We start from the raw sequence: 9,745 nt of genomic DNA on the forward strand, positions 1-9,745 counted from the left end.
TCAGTTTTCAAGAACATTTTTATAACAAAAGGAAAATAAATAATGTTTTAATATTTGTTTAACTAAAATCTGCATATATTAGTGAAGCGTCTTTCCCTGCAGGTGGATAATGATTTGCAGAGCCCCGCCCTCAGTAAATGTTAGGTGGCAGCCACAGGAACTGAAGCCAAACAGCGACAGCAATTTTATTGCTCACTCCAAGAATAATTCCAAGCAGAAGAATCAAAAAGACGGACTCAGACACCTGATCTATGATGATCATGGCCTGGACAAACCGACACAGGGGAAAGACACAAACAGGGTTTAGATACACAGGGCTGGTGCAGGTGATTGGACACAGGACTCAGAAACAGGGGTCAAGACCTGCATAGTTGTCTCATTAATTGACCTCAATGGAGGCGTATTTTTTTTCTCCTCTTCATAAGAGTTTGATATTGTTATAACAGGTAAAATAGCAATAAAATAATTGTCTTTATTTGGGTTCATAATTTCATAAATACAACAAACTATAGTTGTTGTATATTTAATATGACTTTATACATACAACTTTATAAGCTGTAATATCAAATTGCTTTTGCGGCTCCAGACAAATTTGATTTGCTGCAAGTAAGGCACAATGGCTGTGTTGGAACCACTGTATTTGTTTATTTTATATATCTAAGTTTTTACAACAACCTTTAGTGAGAACAGTACAATGGCTTTTGATAGGAAAGGTTGCCAACCCCTGGGCTAAACTACAACTCATTTGAAAGTCTTGTTAGTCTTTCACATTCAACCTGAAGTCTACGGGTACAAATAAAGTAACCTAACCTGGAAAACAATACAGCCAATTATATTTGTTATAGTGTACCGGGCACCATATTCTGAATTTCTATCAAGTTTAGTCTTTAAAACTGATACGGTTATTATTCTATGTGGATGTCAATAATGATAGCCTTAATGCTGCATTTATCTCATTATTAGATTTGATCTTCTGTCAGAGAGTACAGAAACCCACTCACTGCTTTAACCACACCCTCTTCTGTAAGATGTAAGATTCGTGTTCAAAGCTCCGGGTCCCGTGGCCGCAGGAAATTCAGGATTCGAGTTAAAGTTTAACAATATTTAATGGCAAAGATAATACTCATGTAGCGTTCACGATCGTGGGGCCAGAAAGGAGGAACTCTCCACAGACGGAGTGCAGCTCCCAGGGAGCCACAGACCGGGGCTGTCTCGAGTCTCCAGACCAGTAGAACCATGTCCCCAGAACAAATGCTCGGCTATTAGTATGGTCATGCAAATGAATTCACACCTAAAGGTTAGTTCCATTGGTCAGTTCAAAGGATGCCGCCATTCTGTTCGCTACGCCAATTAGTAAACAGGCGAGGTCAAAGCTCACTCTTCCGGTCAAGGACAGGAAGTTCCCCTTCACAATAAAACCCTATTATCCTGCCTTCCGAATAAAAGCAACACATTAGGTTTCAATCGGCATCCATTTTAACTATTGTCTAAACAATAAAACATTCATTCATTCTCATGCATCACACAGTTAATCATAACATTTGTCATTAAAACAGAAATAATAAAACAGTGATCCTCTCTTATGTTTCATAATACATTCCTCCAGAATATTCCTCATAATATCCCAAATTAATTATCATATCTTTCTTTATGTATTAATTTAAAACATAAACTTCTCTTATCTACATGTGCAAATATATATAAAATCCACTACAACCTAACAGTCCCTCCTTTTATACTATTCCATAGTATAAACAACTTGTATTGGATTTTATTTCACCGCACTGTAAACATCACTGTAATACAATCTTTATTATCAATACCTGTGGAAGAAAAAACAATATCACTCCCTCCTTTTGACCCTGCTCTGCAAAGTAACTAAAGTCTAGGAGTGTTGTGATCAGATATGTGTCTATCTGTGCGTATGTCTATGTGCATCTTCTTTCTCTGCACTCTCATCTTCTTGATGGTCTCCTTTCTCTGCATGCTCATCTTCTCCATGGTCTCCTCTCTCTGCATGCTCATCTCCTCCATGGTCTCCTCCTCTGTATTCCTCCATTCCTCAATTTCCTCGAGTAAAAGGAAAACAGCAAGTTCAAACACTATATTTATTTTATTATCATCATACTTCTGTGATTTTTTTAATAATTTGAATCAATGTGTTAAAGGTGCACGATACTCCTCTGTTGGCAGCACATCTGTTGGTGAGGTCCATCACAGCAGGCAGCCAGGTACACGATGAAGGTCAACGATGGAGAGACGAGTGTAGCTGTGGGAGAGAATTAAAACACACAGAGCGGCTTTCTGCGCCGGCTCTAACTAAAGTTGGATATCTGAAATATATCTGGAAATAATTTTCATATTTCCCGAACCAATTCTCCAACATGTCTGAGAAGTAGTCATTCTATTTCTATGTTTTCTTTTAATCTTCTCAAAAAATATTTCTTAAGGAACTGAATTATCCAGGTTCGGACTAGCAATCTCAAACTAAATTATCAAGGATCAGATTAGCAATCTCAAACTAAATTATCAAGGATCAGATTAGCAATCTCGAACTCCGTGTGAGGAACAGCTTCTCACCCGTGGGAGGAATCAACTATTAAATGCGCTTCTGTTGTCCAACGGAGTCTTAATTACTCGTCCAATCCCATCTATTTTAAATTATTTATCTCTTAATTTATTTATCTCTGCGGATTATATTATATGTAATTGATCAACTCTATGTTCTTTTAACTATTTCAAATCCTGCTAGGATCTGATTGCGAGCTGGTATTAGTCTGGCTCTCCTCTCTTGCTCGAACACCTACTGAAAGAGGAAATGAAATCTCTCATTTCTTCTCAAAAATATTTGCAGTTAGGTATTTTGTGCCATGACATATTTCAGCTATCTTTGACTTAATCGTCCGATTAGCCCTCTCGACTATACCCTGTGATTGTGGGTGATAGACTGCTCCGTGTGCGTGTGTAATTCCTAGGTGTCTTTCCACCTCTTGTAAGTGTTTGTGTGCAAAGTGTGTGCCGTGGTCAGACCCTATTCTCCTTGGAACTTCATATCTCGGGATAAGTTCCTTCTTCGGCCATTTTAAGACTGTCTTTGAGTCTTCTTTCTTGCAGGGGATCGCTTCCACCCATCGGGTGTATCTGTCGATCATCACGAGTAGGTATCTGAAACCTCTCTTCCGGTTTTCTGCACCCATATCGGTGTAGTCGATGCATATTTCTTTGAATGGAGCATCTGGCACTGGGAACTCTCCTTGTGGACATTTGTATGGTCTTTTCATACTAAAATCATTGCAGGTGGGACATTCATGGTGATGAGTTTCACCATCTCAGTCATATGGGGATGCCACCAGAGGATGGAAATTTCCTCCTCTGTTCTTTTGGGATTCACGTGAGAGGGACCATGTGCCTGTCTGATGAGTCCTTGACACATCCTTGCAGGTGCCACTATGCCCATCATGTGATCTCCAGAGTCCTTTCTTTTGGACGGCTCCATTGTGTGTCCACTGATTCTGCTCTGCTCTGCTTCTTTCTGCATGAGCTTGATGTCTTCTATTCCGAGTTTTGGGAGTTCCGGTGCGGCTATGTCTGTCCTTTGTTTCACATAGCCTGCTGCCTTCTTTGCTGCGAGGTCAGCGGCTTCGTTGCCTTCTGCCACTTTTGTCTTTGTGGTCTGGTGTCCTTTACACTTCATCACTGCTACGTGTCGTGGTAGCAGGATGGCTCTCAGTAATTGCTTCAATTGACTTTTGCTTTTGTCAATGCCACTACTTCTGCTAGCTGTGCAGATGCTGGCTGTGCGATGATTTCCGCAGAAATGGTTGAATGTCTTTTCTCTTGTTGCTGCACGACTGAGTATGCGGCAATATTTCCATCTTCACATTAAGTCCATCGGCCATGTCGTTTGGCTCGTATGAGACTGATATGTAGCTGTTGTAAGACTTTTGAAATCTTATCTTGTCATTGAGAATGCACTTGAGGTCAACTAGGCAAGAACTCCATGTTCTGTGTTGACCTTGAGCTCGAGACACATCACAACATGAGCAGTTTTCTCAATTGCTCTTTTCAGGACTGCCAAATCTTGTGCAACCTGTTTTGACCTTTTTCGATGTGGTCTAACTTCGAGCTGTCGTACATCAGGTCTCTCTCCTCCCTCCTTTTTCTGAAACAAAACAGCGGAAACTATCCCGCTTGATTCAGAAACATCAAGGTGGAAGGGCCTGTTGTAGTCAGGTGTAGACAGCTTTGAGGCTTAGCCAACTTCTTGTTTGGTCTTTGCGAATGCCTCTTCTGCATCATTTGTCCATGTGAGCAGAGCTTCCATGTTTCGGCTTCCTGCTTCAGTTTGCATGTCTCTGAATGGCTGTGTGAGAGACGTGAAGTCAGGAACGTAGTGTCGACTGTAGCCTGTTAGGCCCAGGAATGACAGCATCTCTTGTACTGTCTTTGGTTTAGCTGCACTCAAAATGGCCGACCTCTGTCCCGCAGACAGAGCGCACGAGTCTCCTGAGATCAATCGTCCCAGGAATGACACTGCATTTTTGCAATCTGAGTCTTTGAGCGCTTCACCTCATAACCTGCTTTGGTTAACAGCATTAGAAGGTCTTTCGTCACTCTAAGACAAATTGCTGCAGTGGGTGCAGCTTAACAGCAGATCATCCACGTACTCTACAAGTACTGTGTCTTCCGGTAATATGAAGTCTTTGAGGTCTTGCTTCAGGGCTGGATTAAACAAACCCGGGCTATCTCTGTAGCCTTGTGGCATTACGGGTTTGGCACTTGAATGTTCTGTGCAATAGTGGCTTTGTTGATGGTTCTTAGGTCATGAACCATTCTCCAGCCTCTGTTACCAGATTTTTGGACTGGTAATATCTGTGTATTCCAGTTGGACTCTGCGTCGATGAGTAAGCCTGCTTCATACAATCCTTGAATTGTCTTTCGAATGCCATCTCTTTGTTCTAGCTGAAGCGGATATTGATAGCGCCAGACCGTGTCTTGATCTGGTTTCAAAGTCATTACCACGTTATGTTGAGTGGTGTGGCCAACATCATAGTCTCCTCTTGACCATATTTGTGGTGGCACTTCCAACATTTCATCAGTGGAGGGATGATTTGAGTGTTCCCTTCCATGATTTCTGTCAAGGTCAAGTTGTCGGAGTTGTCCCTTGGAATACGAGTGTTGCTGTATCCTCCAATAGTCACCATTGGGGGTGTGGGACAGATATGGGGATTTGGTTGGAATCCACCTTTCTTTTGAGACTCTCCATCATGGGGCCAATATGTCTTGCTTCATGACCTGCTCTGATCAGTAGTGTGATGTGAGGGGCAGAGTCAGGTCGCAGTGCATACCAGTCTCTTTGGTCTGCAGATAGTAAACATTCAGCTGCAACTCCTTCTTTTCCTACAATTATGGCTTCTGTTCTGATGACTTCAGCTTCACCCTCCTTTTCTTCTTAGGCGGCGGCGTAGTTGTAGGTGCAACGGTAGGGATCTTCTGGCATGACATATGGATGTTGTGTCATAATCCATGGCATCTATGGCACAGGTGATGATAGGTTCTCGCCCATTTGGAACCATTATTCACTGCGCCGGGCCCTCTGGGCCTCTTCATAGAAGATCCACATAATCTTCATCCTGCACTATTCTTGCAGGCATCTGGTTCTGGTTTGGAATGTGTCGTCCAAATCCTCCTCTTTGTGGGCTTCCTCTGCCTCTAGCTGCATCAGGACGACTGTAACATTCCTCAGCCCTGTGCCCAAGTCTGTCACAGATACGACAAGGTTCTCGCCACCTGTCTCTTCTGGATCCTCTGGACTTGTCTCTGTCTTTCTCCTCTTCTTTATATTGGTCCAGGGCTTTGCCCACTGCTTCCTGGATCTGGACGACGAGGTTGCTAACAGCAGCCATCTGCTTTCGCGCTTATGGGCCGTGCTTAGCAGCCTCTGTGTCCTCTTTTGCTATCTGTAGCTTCAGGAGTCTCATTGACAGCTCATCTTTGGTTGCCTTTTCTTCTTCATCATCCTCGTGGTGCTGAGTGATGTGGTGTGTGTGATGTGTTTCTTCCACACTTCAAAGGTGGCATCTGTATGCCCATCGTATGTTGCTCACGACTCAACTTGGCCGGGAGACCTGCTATTACAGCAGCCTTCCACATGTTCAGGTATGTCAGGTTCCTGTCATGTCTGGTGCCTGTAGCTGATTCCCAGGCGTCAGCTGCTTCCTTCAGGTACACCATGGCTTCTTTATCTGACTTTAGCTTGATGCTGGCTAGGTTGGCCATGTCGGGAGTATCTCTGGGATTATATGGCTTGTATTGAGGTGTGCCATTGCTCAATGTCATGATAGGTGCCTGAATCTGGCATTTCCCTCTTCTTCTTCACAGCACACTGGGCTTGTTGCTGCCACTGACATCTGACTGTGTCGTGGTGGAGGCTTGTAGCTTATGCCTTCCTTTGCTCTCCTCGGGAGGTGTTGTCGTGATCCCTGGAGGCTGTCTCCTCCTCTGCTGTCTTGGAGGCTGTCTCCTCCTCTGCGCCAGTTGCATAGCACAGTTAATTGACCGGAAAGGTCAAGCAGGGCTCCTCTTCTTCTGAGATAGGGGTGGAGGGGGTTGGGGCCTTGAGTTGGCTCCTCTTCTCGCTGAGGTGTCGCAGTTGGCCATGCGATTAGAATGGAGGCTCAGAGCTGGAGGTGGGGGCTCTGAGCTGGAGGTGGGGTGCCACCAGGACGCAGTCCATATGCGTCCATCGCCTGTTTTCGGTTAGGGATGGCGTTAATGAGCGAGGGAGTGGTATCTGGGTGGGACCTATCTCCTATTTGTATCTATTGGGACGCTCTGAATTGGGGAGGTCATGACTTGGTGCCTCTCCTGGGCTTCCTCCTCTGCCTTTCTTAATGGTAATGTGATGGACTGACGTTGTCTTTACCCTGTTCTGACAGCTCTGCTTGTGACAGTGCACCTTCCTCTGCCTTTCTTTCCCTCTCTTTCTTCCACCATAATTCTCTTCTCATTAGGTCCCTGTCTTCCTCCTCTCTTTGCTGACTTTGTCTAGCATCCCTTTCTCTGCCCTTTTCTCGGCCAGCTAATGCCCTCTGCAGCTGTGCGACCTTGTTCATCAGGTCTGCGACTGTTCTGCTTTCTGTGGAGTCAAACTCTACACTGCCTCCTAATAGTCTCTCTACTGGGGCCATGGTGTGTGGAGCTTCTCTTTAAGTGGGCTGTGGGCGTACGGGGGAGGGTATTAACATATTATGGGATAGATGGAAGGGGTGGGAACTGGGGCTGATGACAGAAGTACAGGGGCTGTCTCCATTGACAGCTCTTTATTCCTGTTTGTTTCTTCTTTGGGGTCTTTCGGGGTGTTGCTTCTTCCTGGCACCTCCGGGCAGTGTTGTCTTCATTCACCGCTATGCCATGTCGTGGCAGTCTTGCCTACACAATGGCTTCATTGGTTCTGGTGACGTCTGCTGATCGGGACGTGAACCAATTTTCCTCTCTGTTTGTCTCTCAGCTTGAGCACTTCTCATCAGAGTAACTTCTGGTCTTCTGTGGGCCCCTCCAGGGTTGTTACGTCAAGTAAACCCTCGGTATGACATTGCTGAACATATTTCCTCAGCTTCTTATTCAGTCTTTGGCTTGAACTATCAGGTTCATAGCAGCATAGAGGATGTCTTCAATCCAAGCGACCTGAGTCTTGATTGAAGTTGGCTCGACATTTTCCGAGAATGGGTACTGACTGGCTTTATATAAGGAAATGTAAATGTAGAAGGAAAAATAAATTTCAGATTAAAATTTATCCAAAAAATTAAAAATTAATTTTTTTGAATAAATTAAAAAATAAAATATTTTCACACTATGTGTCTAACGTGCAAGTGTGATGCGATTGGGAAAAATATTCAAGTTAGGAAGGGAAAAAAGTTATACACTGCAATTGGACAATAATAGGTTAGACAAAAATGGGAAAAAGGTGTTACTTTATGCAAATGGTTACAACGATTACGTACAATCCACACAGCCAAGCACAAAGAAAATGATACAGCCTTCAGCTGTCAAAAATGGGAAAAACTTGTTATTTTATGCTAATGACTCACTAGGGGCCCAATCAGTATAAGTGGGACTCTGTCCAACACTTTATACAGGCTTCTCCTGTGTACTTTTAATAAGCAAATTATTTAACAGGGGCCCATTGGTATAAACGGAACTCTGTTCTACGCTTATACAGGCTTCTCCTGCGTTTCAACCAAATCAATGGGAAAAAAACTTTATTTTAAGCAAATTTTTAACAATTACTTTAACCGCCAAGCATAAACAAGCAAATGATGATCACAAAAACTGCCAATTATGAGAAAAGCAAACGATAAAACAATTACTTTTAATCAAAGAATCGTCAATAATGAAAAACAAATGGCATGAGAACCAAAACCGCCAATTATGAGAAAAGCAAACGATAAAACAATTACTTTTAATCAAAAACCGGTAATGATGAGAAATCAAACGATATGTCTTAATCAAAATCCGACAATCATGTGTAAAGCAAACGATAAATCAATTACTTTTATTCAAAAAACTGGCAATAATGAGAAAATCAATTGCTGTAATAAACTGGCAATACTTAAATCAAAAAGAATAATGCATCAGTGGTTTATCACTGTCCTCTTTCACTATTCAACGTTTGCCAATAAGGTAATCCCTAGGGCACTCCATGGGGGGTGGGGGGGTTCAACCACTAGGTGTCAAACCTGATGGTGAATGGCTTTCACTGGCAAAGACGTGTATTCTAAACACTTGTGACCCACATGTGGTCTTGCAGGGGGAAAAAAAAAAAAAAAAGGTTATTTTATAACCCTTTGTCTGTGTCCTCTGATCTCCTTTTTCCTCTCTTCTCTCAAAAAGGTTTAACTACTTATTCATCAGGGGCTCAAAATGGTATAAGTGGGATTCTATTCTACCCTTATCCTGTCTTCCCTATGCTTGTCTCTTCTAATTATGGAATATATATATATATATTTACAGTATTTACAACAATAGCACGCTGTACTGCATAGAAAACTGTCCCAAACGGTCCCAAGGTAGGTGGGGCTCTTGCTCTCTTCACTCTACAGACCTGTTTGTAACAACTGGTTTATCACGGTAACTTATTTATCTTATTTCTTACAATAGCCCATATCAATTCTTGCGCCAGTCTTCGCTGGGGGACTTGAACCCTCCACGCTGCTAATCAGTCGCGTCGCGGAACGATTTATCTATTGTGGACTACTGGACGTTAAATTCAATGTGCGTCCCTAAAGAGTCTAAGGCGGAAATGTTTGTAGCGGACAATAGATTATGGCGAATAGCTTCTACGTAACGCTCACTAACTCCTCACTGTGGGGAGTTTAAATTAATAAACTCCGGCAGGCCGCTCTCACGGACTTCAACTCTTTAGGAACAATGCGGCACTATCTTCGCGTAACCAGTCTCGTTCAATATGCTCGTGCGACTTACAACAGAAATACACACATTTAACAGTACAACACAAAACAAACATAAAAACACTAAATGAGCATCATCTTCACCACGGACCTAGCTTAGTCCTTATTCTATGTCGTGTTTTCACGCTAAATGGTTTAGCCTGGTCCAACAAGCTCCGCACCAATCCACACGCTAAAGTGTCTATATTAAGCTATGCAGGATTCGATGAAACAGGTTCCAAGCTTACCGATAATGAGTTGGCCATGGTGTGGAATGGCGTGGATCTAGCGGGCCC

Source organism: Cyclopterus lumpus, chromosome 16, assembly GCF_009769545.1.
Source record: "Cyclopterus lumpus isolate fCycLum1 chromosome 16, fCycLum1.pri, whole genome shotgun sequence".
Taxonomy (NCBI): Eukaryota; Metazoa; Chordata; class Actinopteri; order Perciformes; family Cyclopteridae; genus Cyclopterus; species Cyclopterus lumpus.